The 22,130-nt window shown below is 40.9% G+C and overlaps 1 long non-coding RNA gene and 1 pseudogene across 2 annotated transcripts; one reads left to right on the forward strand and one right to left on the reverse strand.

Annotated features, from left to right (window-relative positions):
* The first annotated feature begins 3,615 nt into the window (after positions 1-3,615).
* Positions 3,616-4,836, forward strand: LOC128442881 (uncharacterized). Of its 2 annotated transcripts, XR_008338906.1 has the most exons (5): positions 3,616-3,838; positions 4,054-4,102; positions 4,169-4,256; positions 4,362-4,480; positions 4,570-4,835. It is a non-coding gene; the product is annotated as an uncharacterized LOC128442881 (long non-coding RNA). The 2 variants fall into 2 exon arrangements; XR_008338905.1 differs by lacking the exons at positions 3,616-3,838; positions 4,054-4,102 and having other exon boundaries at positions 4,111-4,256; positions 4,570-4,836.
* Positions 4,837-5,344: 508 nt separating this feature from the next.
* The window catches only part of LOC128442311 (uncharacterized), an 80,617-nt pseudogene continuing 63,831 nt past the window's right edge, over positions 5,345-22,130 (reverse strand).

Raw genomic sequence — 22,130 nt, forward strand, 5'->3', positions numbered from 1 at the left:
CTGGAGGTTTTTTCTGCCATGTTTTGTATTTTTCCCCAATTAACGTGTGGTACATTTCTAGGCATTTTTGCTATAATGTAGAGTGCCTAGAAGTGTCCCAAGTATTCTATCTTTCCCTAACACAAAGAGTGAGACATTTCTAGGCATTTTCAGCACTCAGGGTTGGGGCTTTATCGTGGGACCTCGGGCTCGGCCGGTGCTGGTGCTTGGTCTCTCCGTGGAGGCCCGGTTCAGTGAAATGTGACTAAGTGTGAGGGGGGAGAGTACCAGGGGCACGAGGCTCATTAACCCACGCCGATGGTTGAGCACTCAGGGTGGGGGGCTTAAGAGTGGGTCCCCGGGCTCGGCCGGTGCTGGTGCTGGGTCTTTTTTCGTGGAAGCCCAGTTCAGTGAAATGTGACTAAGTTTTAAAGGGAGTACCAGGGGCGCGAGGCTCTTTAACCCACGCCGATGGGTGAGCACTCAGGGTGAGGGGCTTTAAGAGTGGGTCCCCGGGCTCAGGACTCCAAGGTATTTGAGTCCTCCTTTCTTCCAGGCCAGACCTCCAGGCAGCCTGAGCCGATCCCCCAGCTTCTCTCCAACCATCAGAGCCGGCCGGTGCAGGTGGTGGAGGTGGGTCTCTGCGTAGAGGGTCATTTAGTCCAGAGCCAGCGGGGTCCCCAGGCTCTGCCGGTGCTGCAAGTGGGCCAGTGGTTGGGTGTTACCTGGAGTTCACTGACTCAGGCTCAAGTGCAGCAAAAGCAGCTGCAGCAGCAGCAGCAGGATGAGTTGCACATTCATCTATCACCTGTCCTCTTTAAGTGGCCTCATGATAGGGGAACAATGGTTAATAAATACAATTGAACAATTTACATTTTTTTCCCCTTTTGCCTCCATTTCATTCACCATGCCTTTTGTGATGGAAATCTGGAAATACAAGAGGCTGGATCACACCAAAATTTTTTTTTGAAATTGTGTATATTTAATAGGGGCAGGGGGGCTTTCTGCAGATGGGATCAACAAAGGGGGTCACAGTGATCTCAGAGTGATGATGCAGGACGAGAGTGAGAGACACAAAGAGACAGAGAGAGAATGAGAGAGATCTAAACACAGGAAACTGATATACATATGTTTCCTTTGATTCCTTTGGATTTAACCATAGGAAACCTGGGAAAGAACGCGAACCAAGGATCCCTTGGAGATAAGCATAGGAGTGTTTCCTTTGGAAAGGATCAGAGGAATGTTTCCTTTTGAATTACTCAGAGAGAGACCCAAATATTGCACTTCCGTAACCCCTAGTGTGGGACACTAGGGTAATATGAATATATGTATAACATATAACATAGTCAAATTAAAGTCAAAGTTAAATGAATCAGCAGTTTACAGGGTGAAGGAGTGGGGAATATTAAATAAAATAATATGAATATATGTATAACATATAACATAGTCAAATACACTGCATGAAAAGAAGAATTTGTGCCAGTTAATGTCGAAGGAAATTCTTGGTGAAATTTTTGTTATCAGTGTCTTGCCGTTTTACAAGCCTGAAAATGTTTGGAGGTGACCCCCCTTCTCCTAGGCCTAGGGGAGGCTTTCACATGCAAATGCCAATGCTCTGCGCTTTACAAACGCAAATCAGGATAGTTTCCCTCGGAGCAGATAACACCTTTTTCTAAACTGTCTGGCCTTAGTACACCAGGCTTAAAATAAATATAAAACCTGAAATTGTAAATTGATCTTAAGTTAAGTAAGTGTGCTATAATTAATTACATTGTATACCACGAGCAAAATCAATGCTATGAAAAAAAAATTTAAACAGTGCACATTTCAGCATTTTATTATCATCCAAAACACAATCCTAAATCTCAACCACTGTACAGAGTGGCATGATTACAGTCACTTTTTCAATTGTGCTGGTTAAATGCACAGTGGATGTGTTAACCACACATCTACCACCAATCCGCTCAACAGGAAGAAATTAAGCAGGATATGATGTGTCTGTGCCCTGCAAGCTCCAAATTTCTAGGGGAGAGCGAGGTAATGTGGGACATTTTTTACATTTGCTCACCTCTAAGCGAGCTAAAATGATATATCAGTAAAATTTACACATTTCCCATTAATTCAGGATGTTTTCTAGCAATGGAAATGATCAGAATGTCTTGAAAATATGATTGTTTTAAAAAGGTGGTCTTGTGTCCCACTTCACCCCAGCTACGGGGTAAAGTGGTCCACTTACTTTTTCCACTTTAAAACTACCACAACAACACATGTTGTAATAGTTAAAATCCTTACAGCTAGATTGACAACGCACTAGTAATAGAATCAAGGGGATTGGTCAATTAAGCACATTTATGATTATTATGATTCATGTGATCTCTGTCCAACTGGCAGGAACAGGGATATTGTTTTTCTTTGCGTATTCAAATGCCAGTTCACGGCACTTAACAGGAGCAAGGCCATGGAACTGGTCAGCTAGCTGTTTCAAGTGTTTGGCAAGCTCCTCCTCCATCTCATCTGTGAATATTCTCTTTACCTCAGCTACTGCACCCCAGGCTACTGATTTTACTTTCCCTTTCTCTTTTTTCTTTATGAATCTTTTGAGGGTTTTCTTGTCAATATTTCTATCCCTTCCAGCTTTTCTTAAGGACTTCTTTCATTGCATGACCTCAGCAGCTACACTCTCCATCTCTGCGAGGGGTGTTTGGCCCCAGGTTGTCTTCCTGGTGTATAGTTTCTTGGCATGATGGCTTTTCTACAATGTTTATGACATTAAAAATAAAACAAAAATAGAAAAAAAAAAAAAATAAAAATAAAACATTTATAATGTAATATAACACTAAAATGCATTTTAAACTAAACTTAATTTGTGCTTCATGGTGGGGTAAAGTGAGACACTGTCTCACTTTACCCCACAGCATTTGTCCCACTTTACCCCACAGCCACCGTTTTTGAAAACACTCTTAGCAATTCAGGCTAATCTTCAGCTAGCATCAATCACATGGTTTTATATGTTGGAAGTTCAACAACATGTATGATATAAGTTTTTCTACCTTATTCAATTTGTTTTGACACAACAGTTGATTAAGTTCAAAGCAAGAAAATTTACTTGTACATGCAAAAAACACATTTTTGTGAAAAAACATACTTTCTACAGCACCTTCACCAACTTCTTCTTCACGGCAAGGGTGGAATGGGAGGGGCTTGAAAACATAATGGTCAAATGACCACAAATGTGTTCCATTGCCTAGATACTTGGGTGTCTCACATTACCCCGCTGTCCCCTACTGGCTTTCCATAAAGATATCTGTCCTCCCAAAAAACTGGAAATTCCCTCATGATTTGAACTTCTTATTAAACTTTCTCAGTATTCAATTAAAACACTCAACAATTTTATCCAAAGCGACTTACAATATGTGCATTTAACTATGAGGGTACAAACACAGAACAGCAGAAATCATGTAAGTACAATAACTTAAAACCAGATAACATAAACGGGTCCTCAGTCACATACTCATACCATATAAAATGTAAATTTAAAAGCTGTTTTAACCGCTGCTTTAAGATGAAAAGGACAGTTTTGAAGCTTTACTCTGAAAAGCGGACGTCAGTCATTTGCGTCATCACCTGATCGGCATGTCCAATCACAGCCTCGTGAATACAGAGTCTGTCTGCCACAGATATGCGAGGCTCCTGTTGTTTGTTCCGTACAAGTGACTCTGTTTTCGGTTTTAATAACTTGCTGAAGTCGACACGACGCTGTTTCCCTGGAGGAGAAGATGAGTGCGTGGGAAAGCAAAGCTGAGGGCCCGGTGTGGAGGAGTCGAAGCGGAGAAGACGGACGCACAGTCCCTGAACAAAGGTGATACCCAGCCAACGAGCGAAGCCATTGCTAACTGCTAAGCTAACTCAGATTTGAAAAACGTGTGAACATTAGCGCGAAAGTGGCTAAAAGTGCAATAAAGCATCGAGTGCTTTAGCGGAACTAGTGCATGTTTAAATATGTATGAACTACTTAAATCGAAAAGTTTGTTCTCTGTAAGATTTTTCATAAACGTGGTTTTTGTTTGTTTGTAGGAAACTCTCCCTCTTCACAGCTGTGATGAAAATGGCCGGCGGAGCGAGGGTATGAATAAAGAAGAGCTGTTTAAAATACATCCTCCAGCTTTACTTTATCTGATCCATTTCATAGTTTTGTTTTCACAGCCGGATTCCTGCACACAATGACGCAGTCACTGCACATTACGCCGAGACTCGCTGAAAGTCCGCATTTGCAGTACGTAAGTATGTGTTTAGGATTTTTGCTGTGGATCTTCCAACGGTGATGCAGCAAGGCTATTTCCGTTTATTAATAATAAACTCATGTTACTCATATTGTTTTACAGCTGCCTGTACTATGACGTCCTAAGACCCACTATGAGCCGGTATGAAGGAGCTTCCAGTACAACAAACCGGACCTTGCCTCAGCATTGAGGAGTTCAGGAGACGGCAGAGAAAAAAGAGGGTAAGGTTAGATTCATTAAATCATTTTTCAGATGCATGTAGGTGTATGTTGTCATTGAACTGTGCTAATTGTACTCTTTGTGTCTACAGCTGATTGAAGCGGGACAGATGACATCGATCCATCCTTCCACAGCCAGGACTTCACCGACCTGTGTGCCACACTTCAAATAAGACTAGAAGCTACACAGGATCTCACAGCTACACACCACAGACGTCAGATTCGGACAGAGTCCCACAAAGAACATATGACCCAGAGGCTGCAAAGAGACATTTCAAGCTTCACCTGATTAGCTTTTCACTGGCTAGGCCAGTTGTGTTTGTACAATATTTGTGCTGTATATAAATAAAGCTTTGACTCAACATATACCTCGTTCATGTTTTTTTCCCTGTACAATATGTTCACATATTACATCAAGCATCACATGAATGAATGTCTTAATTAACTGCATTGCTTTTGGTAAAGGCTTACTAATAAATTTTAAATATTATTATATATATTATTAGTAACACTTATAAATACATTTTTATTATTAATATTGTGTGGGAGGGGTTTACCCCACGTGTGTGCTGCAATGACCCAGGGTGACCAATGGCAACACTTCTACCAGCCAACCACGAGTTACTTTCCGGGTTGGTTTCCTCCGATGGGGAATCGAGAGAGGCTCAGCAGTGGCTTGGCCCTGAATCATATGCTAATTAGATAACACCTTCGCTCCACGGCTCCGCCCCCCCCCCCCCCCCCCGCTGCTCTCCCCCTTTGTTCTCCAGAGCCGTCCCCGCGGTACGTACTCTCCGCTTCACTGAAGTTACTGTCGCGGAAGAACTCGGTGCTGACGTGCTGTGAATACCTATTAACTTCAGGGGATCAGGTAACTTCCATAAGATTTCCCATTACACTAATTCTGCTTTTCGCCTAGGGATAAATTCAAATGAAGCAACAGTTTTCAGGGTGAAGAAGTGGGGAATATTAAATAAGATAAGTATATGTGAAGTAAGTGTATTTGTATGATTCGGGGAGCAGAATGTACATGGTGTCTGTTCAGAGGATAGAAAAAAAACAACATGCTATCTAACATAACATATAACATCACATCGTAACATATAACGTAGTCAAGTGAAGCAGTAGTTTACAGGGTGAATGGAATATTAAATCAAATAATATGAATATGAATATATGTATACATATAACATAGTCAAGTCAAAGTCAAAGTCAAGTGAAGCAGCAGTTTACAGGGTGTAGGAGTGGGTAATATTAAATTAAATTAAATAATATGCATATAGGTATTACATAGGCAGATAAAAGTCAAAATGAAGCAGCAGTTTACAGGGTGACGAAGTGGAGAATATTAAATAAAATGAATATATGTTGAGTAAGTGTATTTGTATGAGTGTGGGAGCAGAATGTACATGATGACTGTTAAGGGGGTCAGTGTTGATTGTTCAGAAGCCTAATGGCCTGGGGGTAGAAGCTGTTTGTGAGTCTGGTAGTCCGTGCTCGGATGCTCCGGTAACGTCTGCCAGACGGCAACAGTGTGAGAAGTCCACAGCCTGGATGGATGTGGTCCTTGATGATCTTCCGTGCTTTTCTCAGACATCTTGTATTGTAGATGAGTTGCACGGAAGGGAGATGGCAGCCGATGATGCGCTCCGCTGTCTTCACCACCCTCTGCAGGGCCTTGCGATCAGCAGCGGAGCAACTACCAAACCAGGCAGTAGTGCAGCTTGAGAGGATGCTCTCAATGGTGCACCTGTAGAAGTTTGTAAGTGTTTTTGCAGCCATGCCAAACTTCTTGAGTCTCCTCAGGAAGTATGAACGCTTTTGTGAAGTTTTGACCACAGAGTCCGCTTGTTTGGACCAGGTCAGGTCATCCGTGATGAACACACCGAGGAACTTGAATTCGGAGACTCTCTCCACTACAGCTCCATCAATGTGTAACGGGCCGTGACCCCCCCTCTGCAGCTTCCTGAAGTCCACGATCATCTCTTTGGTCTTGCAAACGTTGAGAGACAGGTTGTTCTCTTGGCACCATGTTTCCAAGCCTCTAACCTCATCTCTGTAGGCGGTCTCGTCGTTGTTGGAGATGAGACCCAGGATGGTGTTGTCATCTGCAAACATAAGGATGAGGTGCTCAGGGTCAGTGAGGAGGAGGTGTGGTTACCGATTCTCACGACCTGGGGTCTGCTCGTCAGGAAGTTCAAGATCCAGTTACACAGGGGGGTTTTAAGGGACAGAGTTTGGCAGGCACAATTGTGTTGAACGCGGAGCTGTAGTCCACGAACAGCATCCTCACATATGTGTTGGCCTTTTCCAGGTGGGAGAGGGTGGTGTGTGTTGTCAGGGCGATGGCATTGTCCGTCGATCGGTTGGGGCGGTATGCAAATTGGAAGGGGTCAAGGGTGTCAGGAAGGGTGGAGCATATGTGGGTTTTGACCAGCCGCTCGAAGCACTTCATGATGTTGGAGGTCAGTGCTACAGGGTGGTAGTCGTTTAAGCAGGTGATGGTTGATTTCTTAGGTATGGGGATGATGGTGGCCTGCTTGAAGCAGGTGGGGACTGTTGACAGTTGTAGGGAGAGGTTGAATATGGAGGTGAAGACCTCCGCTAGCTGGTCGGCGCACCCCCTGAGGACGCGGCCTGGAACTCCATCGGGCCCAGATGACTTTCGAGGCTTCACTCTTTGAAGCTCTCGCCTCACGTCAGCCACCTTCAGGGACAGAGTGCAGTCATCGTCTCGGTCCTCGGCCAGTCTCGCGGATGGAAGGATGTTGGCTGCCTCAAACCGTGCATAGTTGTTGAGGTCATTTAGGCACTCAATGATAAGTGCCTAGAAGCGTCCGCTCATTCTGATTGGTTGGGACATTTCTAGGCATTTTTGCTACAATGTAAAGTGCCTACAAGTGTCACATTAATTGTGTTTTTACCTAACACAAAGAGTGAGACGTTAGTAGGCTTTTTTAAATCACTCAGAATGGGGCTTCAAAGTGGGTCCCCGGGCATGGCTGGTGCTGGACAATTTTTCTCCAATGTATTGTATTTTTTCCTTAACAAAACGTGTGGGACATTTCTAGGCATTTTTGCTATAATGTAAAGTGTCTACAAGTGTCCCATGTCATTTTTTTTACCTAACACAAAGAGTGAGACGTTTCTAGACATTTCTAGGCATTTTTGATATAATGTAAAATGCCTACAAGTGTCCCATGTATTTTTTACATAACACAACGAGTAAGACATTTCTAGGCATTTTGCAGCACTCAGGGTTGGGCTTTAGAGTGGCTTCCAAAGGCTTGGTTGGGGCTGGAGATTTTTTTCTCCCGTGTATTGTATTTTTCCCTAACAAAACGTGTGGGACATTTCGAGGGATTTTTGCTGTACTGTAAAGTGCCTACAAGTGTCCCATGTATTTAAAAAATGTTATACCTAACACAAAGAGTACGACAGCTTTAGGCATTTTTCAGCACTCAGGGTGGGGCTTTAGAGTTGGTCCCCGAGCTTGGCTGGTGCTGGAGAATTTTTTCTACCATGTACTGTATTTTTCCCTAACAAAACATTTGGGACATTTCTAGGCATTTTTGCTATACTGTAAAGTGCCTACAAGTGTCCCATGTATTAAAAAAATGTTTTATCTAACACAAAGAGTGAAACGTTTCTAAACTTTTTTCATCACACAGGGTGGGTAGTCAGAGTGGGTTCCCGGGCTTGGCTGGTGCTGGAGAATTTTTTATCCCATGTATTGTATTTTTCGCTAATAAAACGTGTGGGACATATCGAGGCATTTTTGCTACACTGTAAGGTGCCTACAAGTGTCCCATGTATTTTTTTTTTTTTTAACCTAACTAAAAGAGTGAGACGTTTCTGGCCTTTTTTAAATCACTCAGGATGGGGCATCAGAGTGGGTCCCAGGGCTTGGCTGGTGCTGGAGAATTTTTTCTCCCATGTATTGTATTTTCCCCTAACAAAACGTGTGGGACATTTCTAGGCATTTTTGCTATAATATAAAGTGCCTACAAGTGTCCCATTTCATTTTTTTTTTACATAACACGAAGAGTGAGACATTACTAGGCATTTTTCAGCACTCAGGTTTGGGCTTTAGAGTGGCTCCCCGGGACGGGCTGCTGCTGGAGAATTTTTTCTCCCATGTATTGTATTTTTCCCCAATACAACGTGTGGGACATTTCGAGGAATTTCTTTCTATACTGTAAAGTGCCTACAAGTGTCCCATTTATTTTAATTTTTTTTACCTAACACAAAGAGTGAGACAGCTGTAGGCATTTTTCAGCACTCAGGGTGGGGCTATAGAGTTGGTCCCCGAGCTTGGCTGGTGCTGGAGAATTTTTTCTACCATGTACTGTATTTTTCCCTAACAAAACATTTCGGACATCTCTAGGCATTTTTGCTATAATGTAAAGTGCCCACAAGTGTCCCATGTAAATGTTTACATAACACAAAGAGTGAGACATTTCTAGGCATTTTTGATCACTCAGGGTGGGCCTTCAGAGTGGGTTCCTGGGCTTGGGTTGTACTGGAGAATTTTTTCCCCCATGTATTGTATTTTATCCTAGTAAAACATGTGGGACATTTCGAGGCATTTTGGCTACACTGTAAAGTGCCTACAAGTGTCCCATGTATTTTAATTTTTTTTAACTAACACAACGAGTGAGACATTTCTAGGCTTTTTTAAATCACTCAGGATTGGGGTTCAGAGTGGGTCCCCGGGCTTGGCTGGTGCTGGATAATTTTTTCTCCCATGTATTGAATTTTTCCCTAACAAAACGTGTGGGACATTTCTAGACATTTTTGCTATAATGTAAAGTGCCTACAAGTGTCCCATTTCATTTTTTCTTACATAACACGAAGAGTGAGACATTACTAGGCATTTTTCAGCACTCAGGTTTGGGCTTTAGAGTGGCTCCCCGGACCGGGCTGCTGCTGGAGAATTTTTTCTCCCATGTATTGTATTTTCCCCCAATACAACGTGTGGGACATTTCGAGGCATTTTTTTCTATACTGTAAAGTGCCTACAAGTGTCCCATTTATTTTAATTTTTTTTACCTAACACAAAGAGTGAGACAGCTGTAGGCATTTTTCAGCACACAGGGTGGGCCTTTACTGTGGGTCCCCGGGCTTGGCTGGTGCTGGAGAATTGTTTCTACCATGAATTGTATTTTTCCCTTACAAAACATTTGGGACATTTCTAGGCATTCTTGTTATGATATAAAGTGCCTACAAGTGTCCCATGTCATTTTCTTACATAACACAAAGAATGAGACATTTCTAGGCATTTTTCAGCACTCAGGGTTGGGCTGTAGAGTGGCTTCCCAGGCTTGCTTGGGGATGGAGAATTTTTTCTCCCATGTATTATATTTTTCCCTAACAAAACGTGTGAGACATTTCGAGGGATTTTTGCTATACTGTAAAGTGCCTACAAGTGTCCCATGTATTTAAAAAATGTTTTACCTAACACAAAGAGTCCGACAGCTGTAGGCATTTTTCAGCACTCAGGGTGGGGCTTTAGAGTTGGTCCCCGAGCTTGGCTGGTGCTGGAGAATTTTTTCTACCATGTACTGTATTTTTCCCTAACAAAACATTTGGGACATTTCTAGGCATTTTTGCTATAATGTAAAGTGCCCACAAGTGTCCCATGTAAATGTTTACATAACACAAAGAGTGAGACATTTCTAGGTATTTTTCAGCACTCAGGGTGGGGCTTTAGAGTGGTTTCCCGGGCTTGGCTGGTGCTGGAGAATTGTTTCTCCCATGTATTGTATTTTCCCCCAATACAACGTGTGGGACATTTCGAGGCATTTTTGCTATACTGTAAAGTGCCTACAAGTGTCCCATGTATTTTTTTACATAACACAAAGAGTGAGACATTTCTAGGCATGTTTCATCACTCAGGGTGGGCCTTCAGAGTGGTTTCCCGGGCTTTGGTGGTACTGGAGAATTTTTTTCCCCATGTATTGTATTTTTCCCTAACAAAACGTGTGGGACATTTCGAGGGATTTTTGCTATACTGTAAAGTGCCTACAAGTGTCCCATGTATTTAAAAAATGTTTTACCTAACACCAAGAGTACGACAGCTGTAGGCATTTTTCAGCACTCAGGGTTGGGCTTTAGAGTTGGTCCCCGAGCTTGGCTGGTGCTGGAGAATTTGTTCTACCATGTACTGTATTTTTCCCTAACAAAACATTTGGGACATTTCTAGGCATTTTTGCTATACTGTAAAGTGCCTACAAGTGTCGCAGTTATTTTGATTTTTTTTACCTAACACAAAGAGTGAGACGTTTCTAGCCTTTTCTAAATCACTCAGGATTGGGGTTCAGAGTGGGTCCCCGGGATTGGCTGGTGCTGGATAATTTTTTCTCCCATGTATTGAATTTTTCCCTAACAAAACGTGTGGGACATTTCTAAGCATTTTTGCTATAATGTAAAGTGCCCACAAGTGTCCCATGTAAATGTTTACATAACACAAAGAGTGAGACATTTCTAGTCATCTTTCAGCACTCAGAGTGGGGCTTTAGAGTGGGTCCCCGGGCTTGGCTGGTGTTGGATAATTTTTTCTCCCATGTATTGTATTTTTCCCCAATACAACGTGTGGGACCATTCGAGGCATTTTTGCTATACTGTAAAGTGCCTACAAGTGTCCCATTTATTTTAATTTTTTTTTACCTAACACAAAGAGTGAGACAGCTGTAGGCATTTTTCAGCACTCAGGGTGGGGCTTTAGAGTGGGTCCCCGGGCTTGGCTGGTGCTGGAGAATTTTTTCTCCCATGTATTTCATTTTTCCCTAACAAAACGTGCGGGACATTTCTAGGCATTTTTCAGCACTCAGGTTTGGGCTTTAGAGTGGCTCACCAGGATTGGCTGGTGCTGGAGAATTTTTTCTCCCATGTATTTCATTTTTCCCTAACAACACGTGAAGGACATTTCTCGGCATTTTTGCTATAATGTAAAGTGCCTACAAGTATCCCATGTATTTTTACTTTTTGTTTTTACCAAACACAAAGAGTGAGACATTTCTAGGCATTTTTCATCACTCAGGGTGGGCCTTCAGAGTGTGTTACCCTGCTTGGCTGGTGCTGGAGAATTCTTTCTCTCATGTATTGTATTTTTCCCTAACAAAACGTTTGACATTTCTAGGCATTTTTGCTATAATGTAAAGTGCCTACAAGTGTCCCATGTTTTTTTTTTTTTTTTTACCTAACACAAAGAGTTAGACATTTGTAGGCATTTTTCAGCACTCAGGGTGGGGCTTTAGAGTGGGTCTCAGGGCTTGGCTGGTGCTGGAGAATTTTTTCTACCATGTATTGTATTTTTCCCTAACAAAATGTGTCGGACATTTCTAGGCATTTTTGCTATAATGTAAAGTGCCTACAAGTTTCCCATTTAATTTTTTACATAACACAAAGAGTGAGACATTTCTAGCTATTTTTCAGCACTCAGGGTGGGGCTTTAGAGTGGGTCCCCGGGCTTGGCTGGTGCTGGATAAGTTTTTCTCCCATGTATTGTATTTTTCCCCAATACAACGTGTGGGACATTTCGAGGCATTTTTGCTATACTGTAAAGTGCCTACAAGTGTCCCATTTATTTTAATTTTTTTTACCTAACACAAAGAGTGAGACAGCTGTAGGCATTTTTCAGCACTCAGGGTGGGGCTTTAGAGTTGGTCCTCGAGCTTGGCTGGTGCTGGAGAATTTTTTCTACCATGTACTGTATTTTTCCCTAACAAAACATGTGGGACATTTCGAGGCATTTTGGCTACACAGTAAAGTGCCTACAAGTGTCCCATGTATTTTTATTTTTTTTAACTAACACAATGAGTGAGACATTTCTAAGCTTTTTTAAATCACTCAGGATTGGGCTTCAGAGTGGGTCCCCGGGCTTGGCTGGTGCTGCATTATTTTTTCTCCCATGTATTGTATTTTTCCCCAATACAAAGTGTGGGACATTTGAGGCATTTTTGCTATACTGTAAAGTGCCTACAAGTGTCCCATGTAATTTTTACGTAACACAAAGAGTGAGACATTTGTAGGCCTTTTTCATCACTCAGGATTGGCCTTCAGAGTGGGTTCCCGGGCTTTGGTGGTACTGGAGAATTTTTTTTCCCATGTATTGTATTTTTCCCTAATAAAACATGTGGGACATTTCGAGGCATTTTGGCTACACTGTAAAGTGCCTACAAGTGTCCCATGTATTTTTATTTTTTTTAACTAACACAATGAGTGAGACATTTCTAAGCTTTTTTAAATCACTCAGGATTGGGCTTCAGAGTGGGTCCCCAGGCTTGGCTGGTGCTGGATAATTTTTTCTCCCATGTATTGAAATTTTCCCTAACAAAACGTGTGGAACATTTCTAGGAATTTTTGCTATAATGTAAATTGCCTACAAGTGTCCCATTTCATTTTTTTAAATAACACGAAGAGTGAGACATTTCTAGGCATTTTTCAGCACTCAGGTTTTGGCTTTAGAGTGGCTCACCAGGCTTGGCTGGTGCTGGAGAAATTTTTCTCCCAAGTATTTCATTTTTCCCTAACAAAACCTGTGGGACTTTTCTCGTCATTTTTGCTATAATGTAAAGTGCCTACAAATATCCCATGTATTTTTACTTTTTGTTTTTACCTATAACAAAGAGTGAGACATTTCTAGGCATTTTTCATCACTCAGGGTTCAGGGTGGGCCTTCAGAGTGTGTTCCCCGGCTTGACTGGTGCTTGAGAAGTCTTTCTCCAATGTATTGTATTTTTCCCTAACAAAACGTTTGTGACATTTCTAGGCATTTTTGATATAATGTAAAGTGCCTACAAGTGTCCCATATATTTAAATTTTTTTTACCTACTACAAAGAGTGAGAAATTTCTAGGCATTTTTCAGCACTCAGGTTGGGGCTTTAGAGTGGGTTCTCGGGATTTGCTGGTGCTGGAGAATTTTTTCTTCCATGTATTGTATTTATTCCTAACAAAACGTGTGGGAAATTTTTAGGCATTTTTGCTATAATTTAAAGTGCCTACAAGTGTCCCATGTATTTTTTTTGTATTTACCTAACACAAAGAGAGAGACATTTCTAGGCATTTTTCATCACTCAGGGTGGGCCTTCAGAGAGGGTCCCGGGCTTGGCTTGTGCTGGAGAATTTTTTCTCCGATGTATTGTATTTTTCCCTAATAAAACGTGTGGGACATATCGAGGCATTTTTGCTATAATGTAAAGTGCCAACATGTGTCCAATGTATTTTTTTACAGAACACAAAGAGTGAGACATTTCTAGGCATCTTTCATCAGTAATGTTGGGCTTTAGAGTGGCTCCCCAGGCTTGGCTGGTGCTGGAGAATGTTTTCTCCCATGTATTGTATTTTTCCCTAACAAAATGTGTGGGACATTTCTAGGCATTTTTGCTATAATGTAAAGTGCCTACAAGTGTCCCATGTAATTTTTTACATAACACAAAGAGTGAGACATTTCTAGGCATTTTTTAGCACTCAGGTTTGGGCTTTGGGGTGGCTCCCCAGGCCTGGCTGGTGCTGTAGATTTTTTTCTCCCCTGTATTGTATTTTTCCCTAATAAAATGTGTCGGACATTTCTAGGCATTTTTGCTATAATGTAAAGTGCCTACAAGTGTCCCATATATTTTTTTTTTAGTTTTTACCTAACACAAAGAGTGAGACATTTCTAGGCATTTTTCAGCACTCAGGGTGGGGCTTTAGAGTGGATCCCCGGGCTTGGCTGGTGCTGGAGAATTTTTTCTACCATGTATTGTATTTTTCCCTAACAAAACGTTTGTGACATTTCTAGGCATTTTTGATATAATGTAAAGTGCCTACAAGTGTCCCATATATTTAAATTTTTTTTACCTAATACAAAGAGTGAGAAATTTCTAGGCATTTTTCAGCACTCAGGTTGGGGCTTTAGAGTGGGTTCTCGGGCTTGGCTGGTGCTGGAGAATTTTTTCTTCCATGTATTGTATTTATTCCTAACAAAACGTGTGGGAAATTTCTAGGCATTTTACCTATAATTTAAAGTTCCTACAAGTGTCCCATGTATTTTTTTTTAGTTTTTACCTAACACAAAGAGTGAGACATTTCTAGGCATTTTTCAGCACTCAGGTTCTGGTTTTAGAGGGGGTCCCCGGGCTTGGCTGGTGCTGGAGAATTGTTTCTACCATGTATTGTATTTTTCCCTAACAAAACATTTGGGACATTTCTAGGCATTCTTGTAATAATATAAAGTGCCTACAAGTGTCCCATGTTGTTTTCTTACATAACACAAAGAATGAGCCATTTCTAGGAATTTCTCAGCACTCAGGTTTTGGCTTTAGAGTGGCTCACCAGGCTTGGCTGGTGCTGGAGAATTTTTTCTCCCATGTATTTCATTTTTCCCTAACAAAACGTGTGGGACATTTCTCGTCATTTTTGCTATAATGTAAAGTGTCTACAAGTATCCCATGTATTTTTACTTTTTGTTTTTACCTAACACAAAGAGTGAGACATTTCTAGGCATTTTTCATCACTCAGGGTGGGCCTTCAGAGTGTGTTCACCTGCTTGGCTGGTGCTGGAGAATTTTTTCTCCCATGTATTGTATTTTTCCCTAACAAAACGTTTGACATTTCTAGGCATTTTTGCTATAATGTAAAGCGCCTACAAGTGTCCCATGTATTTTTTGTTTTTTTTACCTAACACAAAGAGTTAGACATTTGTAGGAATTTTTCAGAACTCAGGGTGGGGCTTTAGAGTGGGTCCCCGGGCTTGGCTGGTGCTGGAGAATATTTTCTCCCATGTATTGTATTTTTCCCTAACAAAACGTGTGGGACATTTCTAGGCATTTTTGCTACTATGTAAGGTGCCTACAAGTGTCCCATATCATTTTTTTTTTACATAACACGAAGAGTGAGACATTTCTAGGCATTTTTCAGCACTCAGGTTTTGGCTTTTAAGTGGCTCACCAGGCTTGGCTGGTGCTGGAGAATTTTTTCTTCCATGTATTGCATTTTTTCCTAACAAAACCTGTGGGACATTTCTAGGCATTTTTGCTATAATGTAAAGTGCCTACAAGTTTCCCATGTATTTTTTTAGATAACACAAAGAGTGAGACATTTCTAGGCCTTTTTCATCACTCAGGATGGGGCTTTAGAGTTGCTCCCCAGGCTTGGCTGGTGCTGGAGAATTGTTTCTACCATGTATTGTATTTTTCCCTAACAAAACATTTGGGACATTTCTAGGCATTCTTGTAATACTATAAAGTGCCTACAAGTGTCCCATGTTGTTTTCTTACATAACACAAAGAATGAGCCATTTCTAGGAATTTCTCAGCACTCAGGTTTTGGCTTTAGAGTGGCTCACCAGGCTTGGCTGGTGCTGGAGAATTTTTTCTCCCATGTATTTCATTTTTCCCTAACAAAACGTGTGGGACATTTCTCGTCATTTTTGCTATAATGTAAAGTGTCTACAAGTATCCCATGTATTTTTACTTTTTGTTTTTACCTAACACAAAGAGTGAGACATTTCTAGGCATTTTTCATCACTCAGGGTGGGCCTTCAGAGTGTGTTCACCTGCTTGGCTGGTGCTGGAGAATTTTTTCTCCCATGTATTGTATTTTTCCCTAACAAAACGTTTGACATTTCTAGGCATTTTTGCTATAATGTAAAGCGCCTACAAGTGTCCCATGTATTTTTTGTTTTTTTTACCTAACACAAAGAGTTAGACATTTGTAGGAATTTTTCAGAACTCAGGGTGGGGCTTTAGAGTGGGTCCCCGGGCTTGGCTGGTGCTGGAGAATATTTTCTCCCATGTATTGTATTTTTCCCTAACAAAACGTGTGGGACATTTCTAGGCATTTTTGCTACTATGTAAAGTGCCTACAAGTGTCCCATATCATTTTTTTTTTACATAACACGAAGAGTGAGACATTTCTAGGCATTTTTCAGCACTCAGGTTTTGGCTTTTAAGTGGCTCACCAGGCTTGGCTGGTGCTGGTTAATTTTTTCTTCCATGTATTGCATTTTTTCCTAACAAAACCTGTGGGACATTTCTAGGCATTTTTGCTATAATGTAAAGTGCCTACAAGTTTCCCATGTATTTTTTTAGATAACACAAAGAGTGAGACATTTCTAGGCCTTTTTCATCACTCAGGATGGGGCTTTAGAGTTGCTCCCCAGGCTTGGCTGGTGCTGGAGAATTTGTCTCCCATGTATTGTATTTTACCCTAACAAAACATTTGGGACATTTCTAGGCATTCTTGGTATAATTTAAATTGCCTACAAGTGTCCCATGTATTTTTTTTTTAGTTTTTACCTAACACAAAGAGTGAGACATTTCTAGGCATTTTTCAGCACTCAGGGTGGGGCTTTAGAGTGGGTCCCCGGGCTTGGCTGGTGCTGGAGAATTTTTTTACCATGTATTGTATTTTTCCCTAACAACACGTGAGGGACATTTCTAGGCATTTTTGCTATAATGTAAAGTGCATACAAGTGTCCCATGTACTTTTTTTTTTTTTACCTAACACAAAGAGTTAGACATTTGTAGGCATTTTTCAGCACTCAGGGTGGGGCCTTAGAGGGGGTCCCCGGGCTTGGCTGGTGCTGGAGAATTGTTTCTACCATGTATTGTATTTTTCCCTAACAAAACGTTTGACATTTCTAGGCATTTTTGCTATGATGTAAAGTGCCTACAAGTGTCCCATGTATTTTGACTTTTTGTTTTTATCTAACACAAAGAGTGAGACATTTCTTGGCATTTTTCATCACTCAGGGTGGGCCTTCAGAGTGTGTTCCCCGGCTTGGCTGGTGCTGGAGAATTCTTTCCCCCATGTATTGTATTTTTCCCTAACAAAACGTTTGTGACATTTCTAGGCATTTTTGCTATAATGTAAAGTGCCTACAAGTGTCCCATATATTTTTATTTTTTTTACCTAACACAAAGAGTTAGACATTTGTAGGCATTTTCAGCACTCAGGGTGGGGCTTTAGAGTGGGTCCCCGGGCTTGGCTGGTGCTGGAGAATTTTTTCTTCCATGTATTGTATTTTTTCCTACCAAAACCTGTGGGACATTTCTAGGCATTTTTGCTATTATGTAAAGTGCCTACAAGTGTCACATGTATTTTTTTTTTAGTTTTTACCTAACACGAAGAGTGAGACATTTCTAGGCATTTTTCAGCACTCAGGTTTTGGCTTTAGAGTGGCTCACCAGGCTTGGCTGGTGCTGGAGAATTTTTTCTCCCATGTATTTCATTTTTCCCTAACAAAACGCGTGGGACATTTCTCGTCATTTTTGCTATAATGTAAAGTGCCTACAAGTATCCCATGTATTTTTACTTTTTGTTTTTACCTAACACAAAGAGTCAGACATTTCTAGGCATTTTTCATCACTCAGGGTGGGCCTTCAGAGTGTGTTCACCTGCTTGGCTGGTGCTGGAGAATTTTTTCTCCCATGTATTGTATTTTTCCCTAACAAAACGTTTGACATTTCTAGGCATTTTTGCTATAATGTAAAGTGCCTACAAGTGTCCCATGTATTTTTTGTTTTTTTTACCTAACACAAAGAGTTAGACATTTGTAGGAATTTTTCAGAACTCAGGGTGGGGCTTTAGAGTGGGTCCCCGGGCTTGGCTGGTGCTGGAGAATATTTTCTCCCATGTATTGTATTTTTCCCTAACAAAACGTGTGGGACATTTCTAGGCATTTTTGCTATTATGTAAAGTGCCTACAAGTGTCCCATATCATTTTTTTTTTACATAACACGAAGAGTGAGACATTTCTAGGCATTTTTCAGCACTCAGGTTTTGGCTTTTAAGTGGCTCACCAGGCTTGGCTGGTGCTGGAGAATTTTTTCTTCCATGTATTGCATTTTTTCCTAACAAAACCTGTGGGACATTTCTAGGCATTTTTGCTATAATGTAAAGTGCCTACAAGTTTCCCATGTATTTTTTTAGATAACACAAAGAGTGAGGCATTTCTAGGCCTTTTTCATCACTCAGGGTGGGGCTTTAGAGTTGCTCCCCAGGCTTGGCTGGTGCTGGAGAATTTGTCTCCCATGTATTGTATTTTACCCTAACAAAACATTTGGGACATTTCTAGGCATTCTTGGTATAATTTAAATTGCCTACAAGTGTCCCATGTATTTTTTTTTTAGTTTTTACCTAACACAAAGAGTGAGACATTTCTAGGCATTTTTCAGCACTCAGGGTGGGGCTTTAGAGTGGGTCCCCGGGCTTGGCTGGTGCTGGAGAATTTTTTTACCATGTATTGTATTTTTCCCTAACAACACGTGAGGGACATTTCTAGGCATTTTTGCTATAATGTAAAGTGCATACAAGTGTCCCATGTACTTTTTTTTTTTTTACCTAACACAAAGAGTTAGACATTTGTAGGCATTTTTCAGCACTCAGGGTGGGGCTTTAGAGGGGGTCCCCGGGCTTGGCTGGTGCTGGAGAATTGTTTCTACCATCTATTGTATTTTTCCCTAACAAAACGTTTGACATTTCTAGGCATTTTTGCTATGATGTAAAGTGCCTACAAGTGTCCCATGTATTTTTTGTTTTTTTTACATAACACAAAGAGTTAGACATTTGTAGGAATTTTTCAGAACTCAGGGTGGGGCTTTAGAGTGGGTCCCCGGGCTTGGCTGGTGCTGGAGAATATTTTCTCCCATGTATTGTATTTTTCCCTAACAAAACGTGTGGGACATTTCTAGGCATTTTTGCTATTATGTAAAGTGCCTACAAGTGTCCCATATCATTTTTTTTTTACATAACACGAAGAGTGAGACATTTCTAGGCATTTTTCAGCACTCAGGTTTTGGCTTTTAAATGGCTCACCAGGCTTGGCTGGTGCTGGAGAATTTTTTCTCCCATGTATTTCATTTTTCCCTAACAAAACGTGTGGGACACTTTCTCGTCATTTTTGCTATAATGTAAATTGCCTACAAGTGTCCCATGTATTTTTTTTTTTTTTTACCTAACACAAAGAGTGAGACATTTGTAGGCATTTTCAGCACTCAGGTTTGGGCTTTAGAGTGGCTCATCAGGCTTGGCTGGTGCTGGAGAATTTTTTCTCCCATGTATTTCATTTTTCCCTAACAAAACGTGTGGGACACTTTCTCGTCATTTTTGCTATAATATAAAGTGCCTACAAGTGTCCCATGTATTTTGACTTTTTGTGTTTACCTAACACAAATAGTGAGACATTTCTTGGCATTTTTCATCACTCAGGGTGGGCCTTCAGAATGTGTTCCCCGGCTTGGCTGGTGCTGGAGAATTCTTTCCCCCATGTATTGTATTTTTCCCTAACAAAACGTTTGTGACATTTCTAGGCATTTTTGCTATAATGTAAAGTGCCTACAAGTGTCCCATATATTTTTATTTTTTTTACCTAACACAAAGAGTTAGACATTTGTAGGCATTTTCAGCACTCAGGGTGGGGCTTTAGAGTGGGTCCCCGGGCTTGGCTGGTGCTGGAGAATTTTTTCTTCCATGTATTGTATTTTTTCCTAACAAAACCTGTGGGACATTTCTAGGCATTTTTGCTATAATGTAAAGTGCCTACAAGTGTCCCATGTATTTTTTGTTTTTTTTACCTAACACAAAGAGTTAGACATTTGTAGGAATTTTTCAGAACTCAGGGTGGGGCTTTAGAGTGGGTCCCCGGGCTTGGCTGGTGCTGGAGAATATTTTCTCCCATGTATTGTATTTTTCCCTAACAAAACGTTTGTGACATTTCTAGTCATTTTTGCTATAATGTAAAGTGCCTACAAGTGTCCCATATATTTTTATTTTTTTTACCTAACACAAAGAGTTAGACATTTGTAGGCATTTTCAGCACTCAGGGTGGGGCTTTAGAGTGGGTCCCCGGGCTTGGCTGGTGCTGGAGAATTTTTTCTTCCATGTATTGTATTTTTTCCTAACAAAACCTGTGGGACATTTCTAGGCATTTTTGCTATAATGTAAAGTGCCTACAAGTTTCCCATGTATTTTTTTAGATAACACAAAGAGTGAGACATTTCTAGGCCTTTTTCATCACTCAGGATGGGGCTTTAGAGTTGCTCCCCAGGCTTGGCTGGTGCTGGAGAATTGTTTCTACCATGTATTGTATTTTTCCCTAACAAAACATTTGGGACATTTCTAGGCATTCTTGTAATACTATAAAGTGCCTACAAGTGTCCCATGTTGTTTTCTTACATAACACAAAGAATGAGCCATTTCTAGGAATTTCTCAGCACTCAGGTTTTGGCTTTAGAGTGGCTCACCAGGCTTGGCTGGTGCTGGAGAATTTTTTCTCCCATGTATTTCATTTTTCCCTAACAAAACGTGTGGGACATTTCTCGTCATTTTTGCTATAATGTAAAGTGTCTACAAGTATCCCATGTATTTTTACTTTTTGTTTTTACCTAACACAAAGAGTGAGACATTTCTAGGCATTTTTCATCACTCAGGGTGGGCCTTCAGAGTGTGTTCACCTGCTTGGCTGGTGCTGGAGAATATTTTCTCCCATGTATTGTATTTTTCCCTAACAAAACGTGTGGGACATTTCTAGGCATTTTTGCTACTATGTAAAGTGCCTACAAGTGTCCCATATCATTTTTTTTTTACATAACACGAAGAGTGAGACATTTCTAGGCATTTTTCAGCACTCAGGTTTTGGCTTTTAAGTGGCTCACCAGGCTTGGCTGGTGCTGGTTAATTTTTTCTTCCATGTATTGCATTTTTTCCTAACAAAACCTGTGGGACATTTCTAGGCATTTTTGCTATAATGTAAAGTGCCTACAAGTTTCCCATGTATTTTTTTAGATAACACAAAGAGTGAGACATTTCTAGGCCTTTTTCATCACTCAGGATGGGGCTTTAGAGTTGCTCCCCAGGCTTGGCTGGTGCTGGAGAATTTGTCTCCCATGTATTGTATTTTACCCTAACAAAACATTTGGGACATTTCTAGGCATTCTTGGTATAATTTAAATTGCCTACAAGTGTCCCATGTATTTTTTTTTTAGTTTTTACCTAACACAAAGAGTGAGACATTTCTAGGCATTTTTCAGCACTCAGGGTGGGGCTTTAGAGTGGGTCCCCGGGCTTGGCTGGTGCTGGAGAATTTTTTTACCATGTATTGTATTTTTCCCTAACAACACGTGAGGGACATTTCTAGGCATTTTTGCTATAATGTAAAGTGCATACAAGTGTCCCATGTACTTTTTTTTTTTTTACCTAACACAAAGAGTTAGACATTTGTAGGCATTTTTCAGCACTCAGGTTTTGGCTTTTAAATGGCTCACCAGGCTTGGCTGGTGCTGGAGAATTTTTTCTCCCATGTATTTCATTTTTCCCTAACAAAACGTGTGGGACACTTTCTCGTCATTTTTGCTATAATGTAAATTGCCTACAAGTGTCCCATGTATTTTTTTTTTTTTTTACCTAACACAAAGAGTGAGACATTTGTAGGCATTTTCAGCACTCAGGTTTGGGCTTTAGAGTGGCTCATCAGGCTTGGCTGGTGCTGGAGAATTTTTTCTCCCATGTATTTCATTTTTCCCTAACAAAACGTGTGGGACACTTTCTCGTCATTTTTGCTATAATATAAAGTGCCTACAAGTGTCCCATGTATTTTGACTTTTTGTGTTTACCTAACACAAAGAGTGAGACATTTTTTGGCATTTTTCATCACTCAGGGTGGGCCTT

The sequence above is a fragment of the Pleuronectes platessa genome, chromosome 6, assembly GCF_947347685.1.
Source record: "Pleuronectes platessa chromosome 6, fPlePla1.1, whole genome shotgun sequence".
NCBI lineage: Eukaryota > Metazoa > Chordata > Actinopteri > Pleuronectiformes > Pleuronectidae > Pleuronectes > Pleuronectes platessa.